The 24,129-nt window shown below is 42.0% G+C and overlaps 1 non-coding gene and 1 pseudogene across 1 annotated transcript; one reads left to right on the top strand and one right to left on the bottom strand.

Moving 5' to 3' along the window:
- Positions 1 to 3,852: 3,852 nt before the first annotated feature.
- LOC118487014 lies at positions 3,853 to 3,958 on the bottom strand. Its single transcript, XR_004880181.1, has one exon. It is a non-coding gene; the product is annotated as a small nucleolar RNA R71 (small nucleolar RNA).
- A 2,913-nt stretch (positions 3,959 to 6,871) lies between these two features.
- Positions 6,872 to 24,129, top strand: part of LOC118486583 — a 129,828-nt pseudogene continuing 112,570 nt past the window's right edge.

Below are 24,129 nucleotides of genomic sequence, written 5' to 3' on the forward strand. Positions count from 1 at the left end.
GGCCGATCCAATAGCCATGAGTCTTTCCAGAATTTTATATTTGCCCCATCACCAAGCTTTGCAACCAGCTTCCCATCCATCTTAATGCCAAACTTCAAACGATCCGCATCCGTCTTGCCTATATCTTTCCATACTCCCGACACACTTTTGTTACAAGGGATAAGCTTTTCAACTCTCCTAGTCTTGTGAATAGCCGAGACAACCCTCGCCCAAAGGTGATTGGGATCCTTCTTAAACCGCCACCACCATTTGGTTAACATGGCCAGATTAAAATCCATAATCCCCCCCCCCCCATTCCCAACCCACCTTTACTCTTGATTGAACTAGGAAGGCCCGTCTAACCCATCTATTTTTATGGCCCGAACCGGTCTTTCCCCAAATGAAATTTCTACGAATCTTTTCAAGTTTGTTTAAAACACACTTCGGAGCCGAGAAAAGCGAAAGAAAATAAGAGGGAAGACTCCCCAACACGGCCTTGGCTAACGTCATCCTTCCTGCAAGCGACAGATGTCTAGCTTTCCACATGGAAAGCTTCGAGTTGAACCCGTCAATAATAGGTTGCCAATACCTAGCTCTCTTCATATTTAATCCTATTGGATTACCCAAGTACGTGAAAGGGAAAGACCCGGCCTCACACATAAGAAGACTAGCCAAATGAGACACTTCTTCGTCAATCACCCCCACACCATAAAGCTTACACTTACTATGGTTAACTTTAAGGCCCGTTACGAGGTATAACCATCTCAACAAACGGTTCAAACACACCGCATTTTGCTCCGACCATTCCCCTAAAAACAAGACATCGTCAGCGTAACACATGTGAGATATAATAGGGCCATCATTCGGGAGTTGAAAACCTTTGAAAAGATTGGAAGACAATGCTTTATTAATAAACAAAGTAACAACTTCCATAGCGATAATGAACAGAAACGGCGAAAGAGGATCTCCTTGTCTCAGTCCCCTCTTGAACTTGAACTCTTTTGTCGGGGACCCATTAATAAGAACCGGGCCTGTCCCAGACGCCAAACATCCTTTAATCCAGAAAATCCACTGATCCGGGAAATTCATGCCCTCCATCATATGGAAAAGAAATTTCCAGTTGACGGAGTCATACACCTTTTCAAAATCAACTTTGAAAATCAATAACTTTGATTTCCTTTTTTTCGCCCAAGCCACCACTTCGCTAACGATCAACGGGCTATTGACGGGTGGTACGTAGGACAACCCTTAAGAGCCTTAAAACGACTAAAATCCCATGTTATACACGGTTAATTGCTTGAACTTGGTAACCACTAGATTATTTGATGTACAGGTGCTACAATGCTAAAAATGCGGGTTTTAGGAGGCACGAATGGATGCTAGAGGTTTGGGAGTCAAAGATTTGAAGAAAGCAAGTTCTGATGAAAGACAAGGAGAACAACACCATTCAGCGCCGTGGCCTACGGCACCCTGCCGTAGGCTACGATCCTAACATCTTCAAAATTGCACTACCGTAGAATAGTATAGAAAGGCCGTAAAGGATTACTGCTTGCCGTAAGCTACGGCAAACGCCGTAGCTTACGACGCTTTGTTGACCGCCTTTGACCCACTGGCCGCCGTAAGCTACGGCAGGCGGCGTAGCTTACGGCGCCGGGCCTCCCAAAATCGTAACTCCTTCATTAATTGGCCATTTCATGATGTTTTAAGGGGACTTATCATTTGTTTTCGGTTACACTTGGCTTGTGAACAATTTTTGGCTAACTTTTGGAGCTTGAAGACTATCTTTATCATTGGTTTTTCATATTCTTAACCTTCTTGAAGATTAAAACTTATTTGACAATGTTTGTTCAAGCCATGAGTGGCTAAGTATTTGTGACTATCTTTGGTGGAAGGTTTGCAAGACATTTATGCGTATTTCCTTATTTCTAGAATAACAATCTTCTCTTTATTGAATTGCTTGTTATGATGTGTGATTGATTGCTAGTAAATTGTTGATTCTTGTTCTAAACTAATTGGAAACCATACGTTCTTGGTGCCCTTGGCAATCGAGATATCATGGGTATAGTTAGGCTTGGGTAAGGGTTGATTGATCATCGGGTTACAACCTCACGTTCTAGGAATCTGAGTACTTAGTTCCCTTTCATCACTGCAATTGATCACATATGAATTATGTCTATGTAGTTCTTTCTAGTGGAATGTTAGCATAAGTGTCATAACAACCCGGAAACTAAAGATGGTTACGTGTCTCTAAATTGTTTACAACCAAAACTTTTCTCTTGCAATTTAATTAGTTAAATTTAGTTCTAAAACCAATTCACTCACATAAACTCTTGAATTTTACTTTTCTTGCAAGTTGATTAATTTAGTCAAGTTAGATACTCTTTCGAATAGCACATATTCCACAAACTCCCTGTGTTCGATACCCACTTGCCACTAACTATTTAGTAGTAATTGGATTAAATTTGATTGTGACCACGACATCACGTCAAATTTTGGCGTCGTTGCCAGGGAGTAGTGCGCAACGTGTGTTATTTCCTTTCTTTTTAAGTTTGTTATTTTTCTGGTTTACGATGGGTGTGTTAGTGTGCAGATATTTACAGGTGCATGCGTACTAGAAGCTCTCACAAGCTATCACCATTGGTGTTTGATCCGGATATTAAGCGAACAATAAGGATACATAATTTTGCTAAGGGAAAACAAGTTAAGCGGTTCACCAACAACACCAACTACACCAATTACACCACTGAGATACATGGATCCACCACAACCACCACCCACTACGGGTGAACCTGTACCACCTTTTATACCAACATCCACTCAACCTTCACCAAATACCACCATTCCAACCACTACTACCGAACCCACTTTACTTCATAATGTTACACCAACTAATACCACACAACCCATTACCACTCAAGAAGAACCATCCATTACTTTTAACCCTTCTAATACAATTCCACCTCTCACCCATTTCTTTCCAGGTGCGGGTCAATCATATTCAAACTACACAATAGAACCGAATTCAACCATTGTCCATGCCACTTCTACTTTTAGACCATCGAACCAGTTGGGTTTTCAATACTCGACTCTTCCATTTGGGCAATCTTCGGGTATAGGGGGAGATGGATATGAGGAAGGATATGAAGATTTTGAGGGTTATGATGAAGACGGTTATGCTTATGGGGGTGATGGAGATCAAGGAGAGTTTGGTTATGTGCAAGGCCCACCTCAAGGAATGCCAAGTGTTGGTGGAGTGCCACAACAACAACAACTCATACCACAACACATTAGGCCGAGGGCACAAGGGCCACAAGTGCAACGTCCCATACCATTGCAACAAGCTTGTCCACATAATGTACAACCACAATTCCAAAGGCCAATTCAACACCCACCGATGCCACAACAACAATTTCAACAACCATTTGCACCACAAGGGCATATACCAAGACCAATGGGTCCTCTTCGTCCAAGGGTCGGTTTGGTGTACCAAGAAGGCATCTTAGAGAACATGCGAGGGGTATTGAAGCGCATTTTAGGCCGGTGATTACTCATAATCCTTCACCGGTGGTATTCCTCACAACAACCAAGGAAGAACTTTTGAAGTAAGGACTAATTCTTTACAAAGTTTACCGAAATATAAGGGTCTAGCAACAGAAGAACCTTATTTCCATTTGGAGGTCTATGACTCAATTTGCAATACTCTTGGGAGTCAAGGTTTTTCGCCCGAGGATGTCAAGTTAGTTTTATTTCAATTTTCTTTGGAGGATAAGGAAAAGAAGTGGTTCTAAACTTTGCCTTCGGCATCTATTTATACTTGGTCGGAGATGCAACAAATTTTCTTAGATGAATTTTACACCGCTCGAAAGACAAATGATGCTAGGAAGGGGTTGAGGAGTTTTCAACAACAACAACGCGAAATGTTTCATGAAGCCTTTGAGCGTTTCAACATGATGATCAAGAATTGCCATCATCATGGAATTGAACTTTGGGAGTTGGTGGAAGGGCAATATGAGGAAGTTCATGCGGTACAAGGTCAAGGAGGGGGTGGTAGAAATTATAACATGAATTCTAACACTTACCACCCCGGGTTGAGGAACCACCCAAATTTTCGATATGGAAACCCTTCAAATCAAGCAAACCCGAACTTTCAAGGTAGCCAAGGTAACTTTGGTCCGCGCCAACCTTATAACAATCAAAGTGGATATCGAGGTGGGAACAACCAAGGGTATCAAAGGCAATATCAAACGGGTCAAGAGCAAGGGGGATCTTCGGGTGGAAACGAAATGATGGATATGTTGAAGATCATGCAAGCGGAGATGCAAAAGAGGAATCAAATGGATGATGCTCGTATATAAAAGGATGAGGCCCGAGACAAAGCGATTCAAACTTTGACCACCCAAATGGGTCAACTCTCAACTGAAGTGTCGGAATTGAAGAAAAAACAAAGGTCATTACCAAGCGACACTAAGGTAAACCCGTCTCATAGTACTTCAAGAGGTAATAATGTTAACATTCACCATGTAAGTGTTTTGAGAAGTGGGAAAGAGTACAAAACCAATCTTTCACCGGATTTGGTTGATGGGGTGGTTGAAGACATAACGGGTCAAGATAGTGAGGAAGAAAATGAACCAACTATTATTACTTCTAAAAAACCCAAATTTGAAAAACTCGAGCTTAATAAAGAAAAAGAAAAGATAAATGAGGGTGAGGGATCTAGTCAAGTACCATTTCCCTCGGCTTTGTTAGATCCGGGTAAGAAAATTTTCATTTCAAAATGGGGTCCTCATAAAAAGGAAATGTGGGAGGTTTTTAAACAAGTCAAAATTAATCTTCCTTTACTTGAAGCAATCAAACAGGTACCCGCTTACACCAAGTTTTTAAAGGAATTGGGTACCCAAAAGAGGCAACAAAAAGTGCCTAAATTGGTAGACTTGACAGAGCGGGTAAGTGCGGTCTTAACAGGAGATCTTCCTCCTAAGCTACAAGATCCGGGAATGCCTCTCATAAACATCCAAGTGGGAAATTTTCAAACTGCAAGGGCGTTATTGGATCTTGGAGCCAGAGTAAGTATCCTACCGGGGGGGGGGGGGTTATATGACCAATACAACAACAAAATGTTATCTTGGGTCGGCCATTTTTAAACACCGCACATGCTGTTATTGATTGTCGATATGGTACGGTCGACATGACATTCGGTAATAGAAAGATGAGATTAAATGTTTTTACTAATGGTACTAACGTTTATGGTGATGAGTGTTTTCTAGCAGATTTCATAGATGGATACGACCCGAAGGAGTTCGAGGAAGAGATTTTGGGTTCTTGTGTTTGTGATGTGTCTTTGCAGGTGCATGCATGTGATTTTGAAAAGGAAGAGAAGGAGGAGGAGGATCTTGCGGTGAAAGAAGGAAACCGCCATGGACCCACCAAACAGACCCTCTACCGGTGGAAATTGATTCGGGCACAAAGCTTTCTTTGGAATGTCCACCAAGTGTGGAATTGAAAGAGCTACCAAAGCACTTAAAGTATGCATTTTTGGGGGAGAATGACACATTACCGGTGATCATTGCTTCTAATTTGGCGGTGGCTCAAGAAGAGGAGTAGATACGGGTGTTGAAGGCTCACAAGGCGGCAATCGGGTGGACAATAGCCGATTTAAAGGGTATTAGTCCATCCATTGTGATGCATAAAATCATTACGAGTGAAGATGCAAAGCCGACCCGTGAAACACAAAGAAGGTTGAACCCGAACTTGAGAGAGGTGGTCAAGAAGGAGGTAATCAAGTGGTTGGATGCAGGGATCATTTATCCCATTTCGGACAGTGCACGGTAAGTCCGACTCAGGTAGTGCCTAAAAAATCAGGCATCCAGGTAATAAAAGATGAACAAGGTGAGCAAATTTCCACCCGCCCGGTAACCGGGTGGCTAGTTTGCATTGACTATAGAAAATTAAATGCCGCTACCTCCAAAGACCATTTCCCGCTACCCTTCATTGACCAAATAATTGAAAAACTTTCTGGTAAAAAATACTATTGTTTTTTGGATGGGTACTCGGGTTATAACCAAATTGCTATTCACCTGGACGACCAACACAAAACCATGTTTACATGTCCATATGGTACATTTGCTTTTCGGCGAATGCCATTTGGACTATGTAACGCCCCTGCCACATTCCAAAGATGCATGATGAGTATATTTTCGGACATGGTTGGGGAATCTCTTGAAGTGTTTATGGATGATTTTCCATCTTTGGCCCAAGTTTTGACTCTTGTCTCGATGAGTTAGAAAGAGTTTTAAAAAGGTGTGTTGAGACAAACTTGGTGCTAAGTTGGGAAAAGAGCCATTTTATGGTTAAAGAGGGTATTGTATTGGGGCACGTGATATCGGACCGGGGAATGGAGGTAGACAAAGCAAAAATTCGGGTAATTTCATCTCTACCCCCACCAAAGAATGTTAAGGGGGTGAGATCATTTTTGGGACACGCGGGGTTCTATAGGACGTTTATTAAAGGTTTTAGTGTAATTACAAAACCTTTATGCAACCTATTATTGAAAGACGTTCCATTTGATTTTACTGACGAATGTTTGCAAGCGTTTCATGTGTTGAAGGAACAGTTGGTGAAGGCTCCTATCTTGCAACCAACGGATTGGTCAAAGCCGTTTGAAATTTTGTGTGATGCTAGCGACACGACCATTGAAGCGTTTTGGGTCAAAGGGTCGACAAGAAACCGGTGGTGATCTATTATGCAAGTAAAACTTTGTCCGAGGCGCAACTGAATTACACCACAACTGAGAAAGAATTGTTAGCGGTGGTGTATGCCTTGGACACGTTTAGATCCTACATTTGGGGGGAGCAAGGTGATCGTGTATTCGGATCATAGTGCGGTTCGATACTTAATGGAAAAGAAGGATGCAAAGCCCCGGTTGATTCGTTGGGTGCTTTTGTTGCAAGATTTCGATCTCGAGATTCGGGACAAAAAGGGGTGTGAAAATGTTGTAGCTAATCATTTGTATCGGATCCCATTGGAAGGTGTTGATGACCCGAGCGAAATTAATGAACGGTTTCCCGATGAACAATTGTTAGCCGTTTCTACTTTTGTTGCACCTTGGTATGCCCATTACGTGAACTATTTGGCCAAAGGTGCAATTCCGAATCATTGGACGAAGAAGAGACGACAACAATTTCTGTCAAGTAAAACAATATATTTGGGATGAACGAGATTTGTTCAAAATCGGACCCGATCAAGTGATACGAATATGTGTTCCCGAAACTGAAGTTTTAGAAATTTTGACCCATGCTCATTCATCGGCATGTGGAGGGCATTTTAGTGGGAACAAGACAGGTTATCGGGTGCTATCTGGTGGGTTTTATTGGCCCACGATTTTCAAGGATTCCTGCGGGATGAAATGCTGTTACAACCAATTTTGGTGGTGGAGGTATTTGATGTTTGGAGAATAGACTTCATGGGTCCTTTTCCAAACTCAAATGGGTTTTTGTATATATTGGTTGCGGTTGATTACGTTTCGAAATGGATTGAAGCTATCGCTACGAGGACCAATGATCATTCCATTGTATGTAAGTTTGTGCAATCCAATAGTTTTGCTCGATTTGGTGTGCCTAGGGTGATAATAGGTGATGGCGGTTCACATTTCAAGAACTTCAATTTTGGGAAATTGTTAAAAAGATACAATGTGAATCACCGTGTTGCTACACCGTACCATCCGTAAACAAGTGGACAAGTTGAAGTGTCCAACCGTCAAATTAAAGAGATTCTAATGAAGACGGTAAGAACGGATAGAAAAGATTGGTCGACCAAACTTGATGATGCATTGTGGGCTTATCGAACGGCCTACAAAACTCCACTTGATACAACTCCTTATCGAATGGTGTGTGGAAAGGGGTGTCATTTGCCTATGGAGCTAGCACATCGGGCATATTGGGCAATTAAAACGGTAAATGAAAACTATGAAGAAGCGGGTCGAGCGAGAAAGCTACAATTGAACGAGATTGAGGAAATACGGGATCAAGCCTATGAGTGTGCATCCGCATACAAAGACAAACTGAAGAAAGTTCATGATGCAAAGATAAGGAAAAAGAACTTCGAAGTGGGTCAAAAAGTGTGGTTGTATAATTCAAGGTTGAAAATGTTCGCGGGAAAACTCAAGAGCAAGTGGATGGGTCCTTATGTTGTCCGAAGAGTGGGGAGATTCAGTGATGTCGATATACAAGACGAACAAACAAATAAACAACAAACGGTGAACGGGCATCGACTCAAACCATATTTGGAAGGTATCGACATCAACAATCTTGAGCTCGACAAAGTGGGTTACATTCTACGCCCATTGGATGACGAAGAAACTTGAAAGAGGCCCAGGTTTGGTGTTTGTAAATATTTAGTTTTAGTTTGTTTCGGTTTGAATAAGTTCCGTTTAAAACCGGTGTTCGAAACAAGTGTGGGGAAATCTTTTACGAATTTCCGAACATAGTGTTGAGGACAACACGGGTTTTTTAACAGGGGGGGGGTAGGGATAATTTTTATGTTTTCGAACATTTATAAACACATAAAAAATTAAAAATTTATAAAAGCTAAAAAAAACACATAAAACAGCTTTTGACCGCCCCCTTATGCCAGTACCCGCCGTAAGCTACGGTGGGGGGCGTAGCTTACGGCGGCTCCCAAACAAAAACAACCCTACGCCGACAACATACTGTCTTACGGCATACCCTTTTTCACCCAGTTCTCACCGTAACCTACGGCAGGTGCCATAGGCTACGGCACTCAGTGAGGACAAATGGTCCCTCCTGTCGGCAATTACATTAAAAAAATATTCGAAAACAATTAATAATAATAATAATAATAATAATAATAATAATAATAATAATAATAATAATAATAACTCCCAATTCTCCCCAACCACACATCGATCGTTCACCCTATCCACACAATTTCTTTTTTTCTTCTTTTCCACTAAGAACCCTAGTTCTTCATCACCTTCAAAACTTCATATCTCTCTCAAATGTTGTCCAAATCTAGTGATTTTTGAGTCCATCTTGGGTGAAATTTCACAAGGATTCTAGATTTATACTCATATCTCACAAAATCCTTTGTTTTTGGGTCGGATTTAAGCATAGGGGTGCCGAAAATTTTGGGGTTTTTGTGGGTTTTTGTGTGAACTTCAAGAGCTTGTTATTCTCATCTTCTACAACACTAAGGTATGCACTTTCTTGTCATTCTTTGAAGTACATTGAGGTTGTAAGTTTTCATTATGTTTTTGCTTACACACTTGCTTGTATGAGATAGATGGTAGGATGTTGTGAACCGTTGAATGTATGGGTATAAATGTGTTTGATGTCTAGTGATAATTTTTGAAAAAAAAATGAATTTTAGAGACATCATGCCGAATTTTTGTTCGAAAGGATGAACTTTTGGTTTTTGTACATTAATACCCACAACATGAAGCAAGTGTGGGGAAGATTAGGAAGTTGAACTAATTTGAATTGTCTTGTGTGGTCTATGAATGTGTGTGGGTATGGTGAAGACAAAAGGTAAATCGGTTGCAGGGTCGTCTAGCCAACTGCAAAGGGAAGAGGAACAACCAAAGAGGAGGAGATTGACACGGGTTGGTGACCCGGATTCGGAATAGGATGCACCTCCAAGGGGTCCTAAGCCGGATTGGACATCTGGTTCACTCTTAGACCAACCTGCGGAATGGAGAGAGGATTTGTTCCCTGAGCAAATGAACAATTTGAAGCAACGGGCTGAAGCATTTATTTGTGAAAAGGAGATCCTAGAGGTCGATTTCGGGCCATTTGGGATAACGGAAAAGTTCAAGGAATTGGGTTGGGGTGAAGCTTTGAAGTGTTATGATGGCGAGGTGAAGAAGATCTATGACACTCAGATTCAAGAATGGTTGGCCTCACTCGAATGTCCCCCGTTTAAGGCCCCAAGCAAGATGAGGCTCGTTGGATGGTGTAACGGGGTAAAAGTTGAGATGTCTTATGATTCATTGCGCCGAATAGAGAAGTTTGACGACCAACCATCAAATCAATATATCTACCCGAGTCTCAAAGATCTCTATCACGAGCCCGACCAGCATCCACAATGGCAGGATATGCTTCATTACCTTTTCCTTCCGGGTACGACACATGGGAAGTTGTATAGACGCAACTTGAGAATGGAAGCAAAGTTGTTGACATTGTGCATGTACAATGTTATCCCAAGGCGGGGTGACAATTTCACACCCCCAAAATCCACTCGCGGAGTATCACCGCTTGGTGGCTTGATCTTGGTCAGTCACGCCTCCAAGCGGTGATACTCCGCGAGTGGATTTTGGGGGTGTGACAGACAAGATGGAGGTTCGGTTTCAAGAGGTGCCAATCCTGTATATGATGATGCATGGTACTCCCAAGGTTCCCTTTCGATTTCTAGTGTTGAACAACATCTGGTTGAGCAGAAATAGTGGAGAAAGAAAGATTGTGCCTCATTGCCGGTTGATCACAGCATTGCTGAAGAAATATGGGGCAATTAAAGGCGATGAAAAAGGTTCTTACAAGAGGTTTAGACCATTTGACCTCAAGAATCTGGGGCCAGGTTGGGAGTATAAGGAATCGGAGAGGTATCATAAGCTGAAAACAGATGGGAGGAGATGGAGAGTCATTAAAGTGGATGCGAGACCGTTACGACCGGGTGAGGCTGATGAGCCCGAAACGACAGATGAGGAAGTTAGTGGTGATGACGACTACCATGAAGACACGTTCATGGTTGATGCTCAGGTAGGGGGCGCTGGCCCAGCGGGAGTTCAGGGAGCAGGTGTGCAATCTGGTTATGTGGGGAGTGCATTTGATTACGCACAGCAGGTCTATGATCCCTATTGGGCCCATTCGGGGAATATGGCTCAAATTATTGAACAGAGGTGGCCACCCACTTTTGGTGAATGGAGTGAACCAAACCAGATGCTCTTTGATCAGCAAACTTTCATGGGGGCAAGTATGGAGAAAGCCTTGAAGCAGAGTTACGATAGAAATGAGCAATGGAACCGTGCTCATATGTATACCTATGAAGAAGAAGTGAACAACCGCTACTTAGACGACCGCCAAAGACGCTTGCATGATCAGTGGCATGCGGGCCAACCTCTTGAAGCGGACCCGCCAGTTGTGGACTATACCACATTGCCACCACATGATGGTAGTGCATCGTATCCCACCCCACCATTGCATCATTCTCAGTGGGTGGATCCACACGCCATGAGCTATCAACAAGCGGGTCAAAGTGGCGATCAAGGAAGCAGCAGTAGCAGCGGAGCATTTGGCTTTGGCGAGTGGAATGATATGATGACATCCATCTTCGGGCCTCCACAGCCGAAGTACTACTAGCCAGGTCGTATTCTGTTCCTTTGTATATTTGTGTATATTGTTATCTCATATGTTTATGTTATGGTTGGGAGGTAGGGTGGCGTTTTGATGTTGATGTGTTTTTGTTGGGGTGTGAAAGTTGGTGGTGTTTTTAGTTATAAAAATATAAAAAAAAATACAAAAAGAAAGTTGGGATTTGAGAGTATTAGCGGAAGCTAATGTTGATTGGGTAAAAGCGATCCTTCCCTCAAAACCATACATTGGGACAATGTATCCCAAGTGTGGGGATGGGGGAAATTTTTGCGAATTTAATTTTTTTTTTTTTTTGTAAATCCAAGCGGAAATTGTCAAAATTTGAAAACTTGATGTTGTTCCACTTGACACGCCGACACCCATTCCTAGTCTTTTCTTGGTGAGAATTTGTGCCACATGTGATTGTTATTGATATTTCTTTGTTTGAGTGGCGGTGTGTGTAGTGTGTTAATATAACTTGTGTACGAATCCTTGTTAAATCCTAAAATTAGCATGCTTTTGAAAATGATAGGGGACTTTTAGGAAGCCTCGTCTAGATGTGTGAGAGTGCGGGATTGGTGGATTGGACCTCATACTTTACATATATGAGCTATATGAGCTTGGTATTGTGAGGGGTGGGGGTTTGGTCCTTAGAAAGCCATGTTTGAGCCTTAGACCATTCGATTGTAACCCCAGCCTACTTCCTACAAAATTTTACCTTTTGAGACGACCTAGTTTAGGAGATTTAGTATGTAATATTGATGTTCTTGCATATATTGTTGAAGTTTGAAGTATAACAAAATAAATAAATAAATAAATAAATAAAGGAGAAAAACATGAGAAAAATGCAAAAAGAAGCATGTAGTAGTAATAGAAGTCGAGAAGTTTATGATGTTTTGTATATAGTTGATGTTGCTTTGTTTAGTAGTAGAAATAAAAACCGGGTCAAATCAACTAGCTCTTTCATATGTAATCCACCATTCTCCTACCTTCGCACCTAGCCCCGTTACAACCCGTAAGTTCCTTTGATTCTTAAGCATGTTAAGCAATTGTTAGGAGTAGACTTGATTTTTATACAAGCTTATTGTCGCACACACACACACGCATTGAGTGGTTTAGCATTATATGCTAATATTTCTTGTCACCGAAAGTTCTTGTGAGGGGTGTGTCTTGTGGTACGATTAGAAGTTAGTAGAAGGACGGCACGCTTAGCTTGGTTTGCATGATTGATCGATTGTGGTTGAAATAATTTTTGAATGGATTGCTTGGGACAAGCAACGTGTAAGTGTGGGGATGTGACGGGTGGTCCATAGGACAACCCTTAAGAGCCTTAAAACGATTAAAATCCCATGCTATACACGGTTAATTGCTTGGACTTGGTAACCAGTAGATTATTTGATGTGCAGGTGTTACAATGCTCAAAATGCGGGTTTTAGGAGGCACGAATGGATGCTAGAGGTTTGGGAGTCAAAGATTTGAAGAAAGCAAGTTCTGATGAAAGACAAGGATAACAACACCATTCAGCGCCGTAGCCTACGGCACCCTGCCGTAGGTTACGGTCCCAACATCTTCAAAATTGCACTGCCGTAGAACAGTATAGAAAGGCCGTAAAGGATTACTGCTTGTCGTAAGCTACGGCAAGCGCCGTAGCTTACGGCGCTTTGTTGACCGCCTTTGACCCACTGGCCGCCGTAAGCTACGGCAGGCGGCGTAGCTTACGGCGCCGAGCCTTCCAAAATCGTAACTCCTTCATTAATTGGCCATTTCATGATGTTTTAAGGGGACTTATCATTTGTTTTCGGTTACACTTGGCTTGTGAACCATTTTTGGCTAACTTTTGGAGCTTGAAGACTATCTCTACCATTGGTTTTTCATGTTCTTAACCTTCTTGAAGATCAAAACTTATTTGACAATGTTTGTTCAAGCCATGAGTTGCTAAGTATTTTGTGACTATCTTTGGTGGAAGGTTTGCAAGACATTTGTCACACCCCTAATTTCCACGTGTCACCGGTGGGCCCGGTGGGGGATTATCGTGACGCAGTTGATATCATCATAGTCAAACAACACAAATTATAATGCACAGCGGAAGCAAAGATAGATTTATTTCAACTTAAAATTATTGTAATATCCAAGTATCACAAATTGTCGAAATAAAATCCACAGGCAGAATCAAATAAACAGGAAACTTCATTTCAACAGACTTCATGCATCCTAAGCTTGCGAGACTTCTATGGATGCTTAAGGAGTGACCAGCCTATTACGCGTAGTACCTGCACTTAGTCTTTTTGGAAAATACGTCAGTTTACACTGGTAAATACAATTTAACTGACTCATTTTGAAAACGTTTAAAATTGATTTAAATGCACGTGGCATAAAACTTTTTATAACTTGGGATAATTATTTGCTTAATAATCTTGTAAAAGAATTACATGTTTATTCTGCGTTCAGTAGCCCGGGTTCGTTCCGGGTTAAGGATTAATAGACACACCACTTAATATAATTCCGCCGCGAGACTTCTCTCGTACCGACGATTATACATGTTATACAGCGCTACGGGTGTACGCCTACACCCGAGTGCTAAGGTCGTGGCCATTCTTTGAATGATGCCAAGGATATCCGGGACATGGTCATTAAGCCACCAAAGGCGTTAAACAAACAAAACAGCATTTTCAAACGGGTTCATTTGACTGCACATAACCAAGACCGGTTATGGTCAATTTCCCGACCAAGCGGTATTTTATATACCGTACCCCAAGCCCGTATAGGGAAAATAAGTTAAACGTATTTACCTGAGCAAGTATAAACTAAATATAACGAGTGCAAGTAGCTTTTACTGGGCTCCTAGATCTGGAAATTAAGGTTTTAATAACCTATTAGAATCCTAACGGGTCTTAAGCTTAGACCGGTTAGTTTTATATAAAGATTACGGTTTTAAACGCACAATAAGGCGAACACCGTTTTAGAATGTGGTTTTGACCCAACAAGCTTGCACACTTGTTTTATATGGGTAATATAATCACATTCTGAATTTTGAGACCAAAAAGATATGGTTTGACCCGTTTCGGCTAAAATGGCCAAACTAGTCACTTAAGCCGATCCGAACGCGTAGGATGCGTAACGAGTAACCATAAGAGTCAAATACAAGTTTCTGAAGTCAATATGCTCAAAATATGTTGTGATATCAGAATGATACCTTCCATTATGCCCCAAATGATTTTAAACCAAAACTATGCCTCAAAAGGGCGTTTTGGTCATTTTATAAGGTGTAAAAGGGTTAAAATGATAACCTGAGTTACAGATCTGATTCAATTAGTAAATATACTTAATTTACTAAGGTATAATAGTAGGGTATCAAATTTATGTGAAATTTATTATTTTTAACCTTACTATGCACCGGGGGGCATTTTGGTAATTTCACATGTGCCTAAAAGGTCAATTCTGAAATTCTGAGTTCAAGACATTCGCCTACTGTTTAAAATATAAAAATTTGCTAATTACATCAGTAGGTTCAAACCCTTAAGCTTAATGAGGTTCTAGAGTACACTTATGCGCTAAAAATGCCTAAAAGGCGATTTGGAGCCATTTCCGGGTTTTCTTGTAAAAAGCTGATATTTTTAATATTCCAGAAGGCTCAAAATAATTTATTTATCATAACAAATCAGTAGAAATTGGTTTGAGGTCAAAAGGATTTGTAAAACTCAATTTATGGCTAAAAAGGGCAAAACCGGCAAAAACCGAATAATTCTTAGAACACTAAGTTATGGTCAGCCTAAAAATAAATAAAAATCTCCAAAAATCCCAAAATATTATTTTATAACAGTGGGTAAAAAGTTTGGTATAAAAATTTGGGTTTTAATAGGCTATACATAATTTACGCCATTTAACTAGTAAAGAAGCTCTTAATTACGCTATTGAGCATAACTCTTAATCTAGACCTCAAACTGACTTCAAATTTTGGGTGCAAGTTTATAAATCAGTAGCTAAGGTGTCTACCCTTTTATATTTTCAAAAATTCCGTTTTAAGGTCAAATGGGCATAATGGTCAACATATAAGTAATTAACGGAAACATGCATGTGAATAGAATATCCTATGAACCGTGTTGCATAACCTCAGGGAGTTATACTAACATGAATATAGGTTCAAAAGAAGCTCTAAGGCAATCCTAAACTTGACTTAAACGGGTCAGAACTGAAAGTCAAAGCGAAAGTCAAACTATACGACTTTCGGTTCCGAACCGGGTCTAAACAGAAAATTGTCGAGTTGAACATGTTGGAACATGTTCTTATATTATTTACCAAGTTATATTAATGATTAAACAGGTTGCATGCACCCTACATTACTAATTATGCGTTAATTCACAATTAAGCGTTCTGTTGACTTTTTAAAAGAAGCTTTGACTCGACAATTGACATGTTTAGAGTGGGAATCAGGAAATACCCTTTTAAGGGTTTGTTACCCACATAATTACCTACTTAAAGGTACTTTTAATTCGTGATTTGACAGAGCACATTTTAATTAATCACGAAGTCAAACCTTAATTACGACGGTTTGACTTTTAGCTAATTAACTAAGCTAAAACGAATTAGGAAGGGTTAAGGACACTTACAAGAGTCCTAATTGTGATTAGGGATGCTAAGGATGGGTGCTTGCTGTCCAGAGAGCTCCAGGAGTTGAGTTGTGAACACTTTCAAATGAATGCACAAATGGTTACAACCTTGGCTCCTTATATAACCAATTTGATCTCATTAAGATGGTGACAAACAAGTCTACACTTGTTGTAAGATCATCCCACATGTCCCTAGTGCATGAAAACCAATTTGCACAGCCCCTGGTATCCATTCATAGGCTCATAAGTCGGTTAAACAGGCTGGACAGGCACCTGCAGGTGTTTTCTGTCGCTGGCAGTCTGACGCGCCCCGCGTGAGTTTTTAGGGGATGTTTACGCGGGTCGCCTGACCTGTCTGATAAGTCAAAAACTTTCCAAACTTTGCACTTTTGGTCCCTGGTCCTTTGTAACGTGGTTTTGAGCTTCTAAATTGCTATTTCAGCCCCCAAACTTGATTTTTAAGGGCCTTGGGACTTTTACTAACTTGGTTAAGTCCTTGACTAACCTTGTAACCACTCATAAGGCCATAGAATTCAAAGTTGACGCTTTTAACCCCTCGAACACGAATTTGATCATAACTTTCTCATACGATAACGAAACTTTATGAAATTTTAACCACATATTCTAGTGAGTATATTTTAGCATTACAAAGCTTCGGGTCTGCCAAAAGGTCACTCAGAGGTATACTTTGCACATGTTGACACTTTTAGCCCCTGTAGTTTGTAATTTCTCACTTTCCTTTATGTTTCGCTTCGTATGATTCCATGATTTATTCGTTGGAAGGCATAAACATTATGTAGGGCTATTTTAGAATATATTTATCCATTGTTGACACTTTGGACCTTTATATTCACATAGTTTCCCTGTTTGTCAACTTTAGTCCCTCCAAAGTATACTTTCTCACGTTCAGAGCTTATGACACGTGTTTATACTTTATTGGACACAAATTTTCAAGGTGTTACATCCTCACCCCCTTAAAAGAAATCTCGTCCTCGAGATTTAAGGAAATAGATGAGGGTATTTCTCTTTCATTGAGGATTCTAGCTCCCACGTGTATTCAGGACCTCTGCGGGCGTCCCACTTCACCTTGACAATAGGCACAAGCTTTCTCCGAAGCTTCTTTACCTGTCGATCCTCGATCGACACAGGTTTTTCCACAAATTTTAAGCTCTCATCTATGTGCACATCTGTGTGTGGTATGACTAGCGACTCATCGGCCAGACATTTCTTCAGATTGCAGACATGGAATACATTATGAATACCATCGAGCTCTTCAGGTAAGTTTAACTTGTAAGCCACTGATCCTACACATTCGATGATCTCGAATGGTCCTATATACCTTGGGTTTGACTTACCTTTCTTACCAAATCGCATCACCCCTTTCCAAGGTGATACTTTGAGCAAAACTTTATCGCCAACCTCAAACTTGAGAGGTTTTCGCCTTTCATCCGCATAGCTTTTCTGCCTGTCTCGGGCAGCTTTCAGGCGATCGCGAATTTGGACAATCTTGTCCGTTGTCTCGAAGACTAAGTCAGGACCTGACAATTGCGTATCTCCTACTTCTGCCCAGCAAATGGGCGTTCTGCACTTTCTACCATATAGTGCCTCAAAAGGCGCAGCCTTAATGCTAGTATGGTAGCTATTATTGTAGGAGAACTCAACCAACGGTAAATGCCTGTCCCAACTACCTCCTAGATCAATCACACATGCACGCAGCATGTCTTCCAACGTCTGAATGGTACGCTCACTCTGCCCATCCGTCTGAGGATGGTAGGCCGTACTGAAATTTAATTGAGTGCCCAGAGACTGTTGGAAACTCTTCCAGAAATGAGATGTGTATCTAGTATCTCGATCTGAGATAATAGATACTGGCACGCCATGCAAAGCCACAATCTTATCTACGTACAATTGGGCTAGCATGTCAGAGCTAAAGGTCTCTCTAATGGGCAGGAAATGTGCTGACTTGGTCAGCCTATCAACTATGACCCATATAGTATCATTTCCCTTCGGCGTCTTAGGCAATTTGGTGATGAAGTCCATCGTCACCATTTCCCATTTCCAAGTGGGAATTTCAGGCTGTTGCAGCAAACCTGACGGTTTCTGATGTTCAGCTTTGACTTTAGCACACGTCAAGCATTTAGCTACATAAGCAGCTATAGACTTTTTCAAGCCTATCCACCAATAATTTGCCTTTAAATCCTGGTACATCTTGTCAGCTCCAGGATGGACAGAATACTTAGAACTGTGGGCTTCCTTGAGGATAACATCTCGAAGTCCTCCAAATACAGGAACCCATATTCGTCCATTTAATCTCAACATTCCGTCTTTATCGTAGGACAACTGTTCTTCAGTTACTCCTAATTTCTCTTCAGGATAGTTAGCTTCCAACACAGCTTCCTTCTGTGCAGCTAACAACCTTTCATTTAAACTGCTTCTAATTTCAATGCTCTTGGCATTGATTCTTATCGGCTTCACTCTTTCCTTCCTGCTTAAAGCATCTGCAACTACATTGGCCTTGCCTGGATGGTATCTTATTTCACAATCATAATCGTTCAAGGTTTCCATCCATCGTCGCTGCCTCATGTTCAATTCTTTCTGATTGAACAAGTGTTGAAGGCTCTTGTGGTCGGAATAGATCACACACTTCGTCCCATACAGATAATGCCTCCAAAGCTTAAGTGCAAATACAACGGCACCCAGCTCCAAGTCATGGGTGGTGTAATTCTTTTCGTGCACCTTTAATTGACGTGAAGCGTAGGCTATGACCTTCCCTTTTTGCATTAACACACAACCCATTCCGGTGTGTGATGCATCACAATACACCACAAATTCCTCAATGCCTTCAGGTAGAGTCAGTACTGGTGCGTTACTCAACTTCTGCTTCAAGATATCAAAAGATTCTTGCTGCTTAGGCCCCGAATTAAACTTAATGTTCTTACGTGTTAACGACGTTAAGGGTGCAGCAATCCTGGAGAAGTTTTCAATAAAACGCCTGTAGTATCCAGCCAAACCTAGGAAGCTACGAATCTCTGATGGTGTCTTTGGCTCTTGCCAGTTCATGATAGCTTCTATCTTCGCGGGATCCACTTGAATTCCACGTTCACTTACAACGTGTCCAAGAAACTGGACTTCTCGAAGCCAAAATTCACACTTTGAAAACTTGGCATAGAGCTTCTCTTGATGGAGTAGCTTAAGAATACACCGAAGATGCTTCTCATGGTCAGCTTGGTTCTTCGAGTAGATGAGGATGTCGTCGATGAAGACGATGACAAATTTATCTAGATAAGGCTTGCATACGCGATTCATGAGATCCATGAATGCGGCAGGTGCGTTAGTGAGCCCAAAAGGCATCACTAGGAACTCGTAATGACCATAACGAGTCCTAAACGCGGTCTTATGTACATCCTCTTCCTTGACTTTCAATTGGTGATAGCCAGACCTGAGATCTATCTTGGAAAAGTAACTCGCTCCCTGTAGCTGGTCGAATAGATCATCGATTCTAGGCAAAGGATATCTGTTCTTGATAGTAACCTTGTTTAGCTCACGGTAATCAATGCATAGACGCATTGATCCATCCTTCTTTTTAACAAACAGAATTGGCGCTCCCCATGGAGATGAACTAGGTCTAATAAAACCTTTAGCTAGTAAATCATCTAGCTGTGTCCTTAATTCCTTCATCTCCGTTGGTGCTAATCTATATGGTGCTCTGGCTACTGGAGCAGCTCCGGGGATGATGTCAATCCTAAATTCCACTTGCCTACCTGGTGGCAACCCAGGTAGTTCCTCCGGAAAAACCTCAGGATAGTCAGAAATAACCGGTATGTCTTCGATCCTGGGCTTCTTCTCGTCAATGGTTATTTGTGCCATATAAATGACACAACCCCTATTCGTACATCCGGATGCCTTAAGCATGGCCACTTGCTCTGGCAATCCGTGTTGAGTATCTCCCTGGATAGTGAGTGGCTCACCAGATGGGGTCTTGATTACTACCTGCTTCTTGTTGCACATTATCTGGGCTTGGTTAAGCGATAACCAATCCATTCCTATTACTACATCAAAGCCTGCTAGCTTAAAGGGTAACAAGGATAAAGGAAAAGAGTGGTTCCTAATGGATAGGACACATCCATCTAATACAGTCGAAACTGTTTCTATTGATCCATCAGCTAATTCCACTTCATATTTCATACTTAGAACTTTAACAGGTAATTTCAACAGTTCACAGAACTTATTATCTACAAAGGACCTATCCGCCCCAGAGTCAAACAATACTCTTGCGTAGACATCATTAATGAGAAAAGTACCTGTTATGACATTATCATCCTGAATAGCTTCCTTTGCATCCATGCGGAAGACCCTTGCATTAGTCTTCTTTCCTTCTTCTGCTTTCTTGGCAAGCTTCGGGCAGTTGGGTCTAATATGTCCCTTTTCATTACAATTGTAGCAGGTGGCATCCTTAAGCTTCTTGCAGTCTAATGCCTTATGATCCGGGGACTTGCAAATCCCACATAATTTCTGCTGAGATTGGGACCTAGACTCCTGCCTGCATTTCCCAAAATGGTGCTTCCTACAAACTTTGCACCTGGGCTTTTCACCCATCTGATGATCTCCTTTCTTGGATCCCGACCCTTTCTTGTGGTCGTCATTGCCCTTACGCTTCTTTTCTGAGCGTCGCGAACCATCATCTTCGCGTTTTCGCTTTTCGGCATCTGTGGCTCTCAGTGATCTCTGTCTAACTGCGTCCTTTGTAAGGGACAGAGATATGTCAGCCACTGATCGGAAAGTAGTGGGCCGAGAGGCCTTGACGCTCGCTTTAATTTCTGGGGCCAGACCCCCAATGAAACGGGCTATCCTCTTCGGTTCAGGTGTTACCAGGTAGGGAACTAGCCTTGACAAGGAATTAAAGGTTGTGAGGTAAGCCTGGCAGTCCAGGTTCTTCATTACCAGAGACAGAAAATCTGACTCTATTCCTTCGACCTCGTGCTGGGGACAGTAATTCTCCTTGATTAGGGCAACAAATTGTTCCCAAGACATGTTGTATAGCGGTATTTTCCCGGTGGCTTGAATCAGCGACTTCCACCATTGAAGTGCATCACCTTTGAAGGATTGTGTCACAAACTTCACAATATCCCTTTCAGCACAGCCACTTATATCCACTACTGTCTCCATCTCATCAAGCCAAATCATACAGTCCACTGCCCCCTTCTCCCCAGTAAAATCCCGGGGTTTACAAGACACAAAGTATTTATACGTGCAACCCTTGGCACGTGGGGCATCATAAACCACAATCTTCTTGGAATGGTTATCATTTTCATTCGAAGAGTGTCTATCATCCTCCTTCTTGGATTCATCCTTCTTGGATTCCTCCTTTTTAGACTTGGGTTGGACAGAAGGTGGCTTGCTGTGAGACTCCGAATGAGCCTTAGATTTATTATGCGGTGTAGACAGGGTCCTACTATGGGTCCCGCTGTACTCACTGTACTGTCTTTCTAATGCTTTAGTGACCGCATCATCTACCAGTGCTTTCAATTCCGCACCAGTTAACTGTATCTTTGCGTTATCGTGGTTTTCCACCGGACGGCTATTTACCTCGTCCGACCTAGCCATGTAGTTTCACTGCTACATATAAACAATAATGGGCAAGGTTTTATTTAACAGCTAATACAGTATTTTATGTATTTTATTAACCATGGTTTTAAGTAGCCATTACAGGTTAATTTATCAATCAAATATTAATTCAGGATCTGTACTATAATCCTATATTATAGTTAAAAATTAACATATAATTTAGTCACAAGGACAGTGTTAGCTTATAACCCGGATTCTTACAGAATCAAGGTATTAGGGTCTGAATCACAGTTCATTACCCTATTCTAGACAGTGAGTTGCAGACTCAAACTGTCTCTTAGTCCCTAGGACATTAATTACTACCCGTAGGTACTTCATTCCCAAGGAATGGTCATTTACTTACAGGGAATTTCAAATTAACCCAATTTTCAATGATGGCCTATGTGACTTTTACTGTGTCACATTTTGCCCATTATGTTAACATACTTACAGATGTTAACAGAATTTGGAATCTTATAGACAGGTTCTACCATTTTGGCCATGTCTGCAACGACACGTGGCTAGGTTTTACCCCTTAGATTCTCTTTATAACGCAGATCAATCCTAAGTTGAGACGTTAATTATGGACCTGAATCTAATTATGGAGATACCATCTTGGCCTTGTCTTAAAATGACATGTGGCTAGGTCTCGTCCCTTTTTAGATTTTGCCATTTTAAATTAAGGGTAGGTCTTTTTTTTTATTTAGGAAATGTTATTTTCATTTTTACCTTTTTATTTTAAGTTTATTCATATACTTATTTATAGCAATAAAATCATGAAAATTTAAATGCAACATTTCCCTAATAAGATTTAACAGTACAATACTTGCCCTAAACGGGACTTCTACAAATAACATGCCCACGCAGGGGCGAAATACAACAAACAATAAACTCACTAACAAACAACAAACAAACCCACGCAGGGGTCAACTGAAAGACATGCCCACGCAGGGGCAGAATACAAAAGACAAGCTCGCGCAGGAGCTGAATACAGAAACAACAAGTCCACGCAGGGACTGACTACAACTAAACAAACAAACAACAAAGGTCCTTAATGACCCCTCCTCTTGGACTTCCCTTTTAGCAAGTCTGACAGACCCTTGAAGAAGCCTTGCCGCTCTCTGCGGTCTTCTCGAACTTCTCGTTCGACCTGGTTCAACCTATCAAGAACCTCCTGTTGACGCTCCGGCGGGATGAGCTGTGGCTGCGGCGGCTGGTACATAGGTGGAGGTGGTGGATGCTGGTACCCATAAGTTGGGTAACCAGTGGTCCATGGTCCTCCATATGGTCCTTCAGGGTGAAGAGCGTTGTAGTCCCGAGCTACTTGATATGGATCGACCTCCGCGTAGCCGAAGTTGTAATGAGTATGCGCTGGCTGCTCAAAGGGGTTATATGCTGCTGAATAAGCAGGAATTGGGTTGTCAAAACCCAACGGAGGCACCTCAGGCACTGAGTTAACATCTGGAATGGGGTTTGATGGAACCCCCATATGTGGCTCTTCTTCTTCCTCCTGAAGTGGCGGATAGTGGCTGCCACTTGACGGTTGGGGAGTGCTGATACGGACACCCCCTCGCACGGACATCCGTGCATTAGACCTCCTCCGCCTCGGTGGCTCCGGAGGCGGCTGTTGTTCCACTGGTGGTGGTGGTGGCGGAGTAACTGCCACAAAACGAGAATCCTGAGAAGGATCCTGTTGCTGTTGCTGCTGCTGTTGCTGCTGCTGGTATGGAGAGGAGTGGAGTGGTGTGAGGGAGTAAAATACCAATCGATGTTCCGGAACCTCTCCTCGTAGCTGTCTGGACCGCGATAAGGCGATCCGTGAAAAGATGATCCGTCAGAGATCTCTATCGGGTGATTGGGTGTTCCTGTAGCGGGCTCCATTGGATCGGTATCCTCGTCCATGTCATCAGCGTGGTCACCTGAGAAGTGATCCTCTGGTCCTAGTGGGTTAGGACCCACGAGTTCTGGAAAGATATTAGCCGGGTTGAACCGGCTCTGGAAGGTTGGGGTTGGGTCACCAAAGGAATGGTGAGAGTTGGATCTCTGCAGAGGTATGAAAGAGGGTGGTTGCTCGTTGGGCTCGTTTTCCGATTGGGGCCCAAAGGAGTGCTGGTATGAAGGTGAAGAGCTGAGGGAAACTGATCGTCTCCCGGGTTCAACATAGAGCCTCCACGGCTCTTGTGGACTAGTGCTCATGGTGATGGACGGGGTACGCCGGTGCGAAGGCCCGGCTTCGTGATCGTGACCCGTGACTGGTGCTTTGCCTCGACCGCGAAGAAATCTTGGTGGCATGTAGACCTGCATACAAGTTTTAGATAACAACAACAACATATAATAATAAGACCCAAATATAAAACAAAACAGAGTTTGTCCTATGTTCTTTGTCTAGACTCGGAACTCGAAGAATGTGCAATTCGTGCACTGAGACTAAACACAAAAGGCTAGTGTTTAATTTACTCAGTGTTGGCTCTGATACCAACCTGTCACACCCCTAATTTCCACGTGTCACCGGTGGGCCCGGTGGGGGATTATCGTGACGCAGTTGATATCATCATAGTCAAACAACACAAATTATAATG

Source organism: Helianthus annuus, chromosome 14, assembly GCF_002127325.2.
Source record: "Helianthus annuus cultivar XRQ/B chromosome 14, HanXRQr2.0-SUNRISE, whole genome shotgun sequence".
NCBI classification, from domain to species: Eukaryota; Viridiplantae; Streptophyta; class Magnoliopsida; order Asterales; family Asteraceae; genus Helianthus; species Helianthus annuus.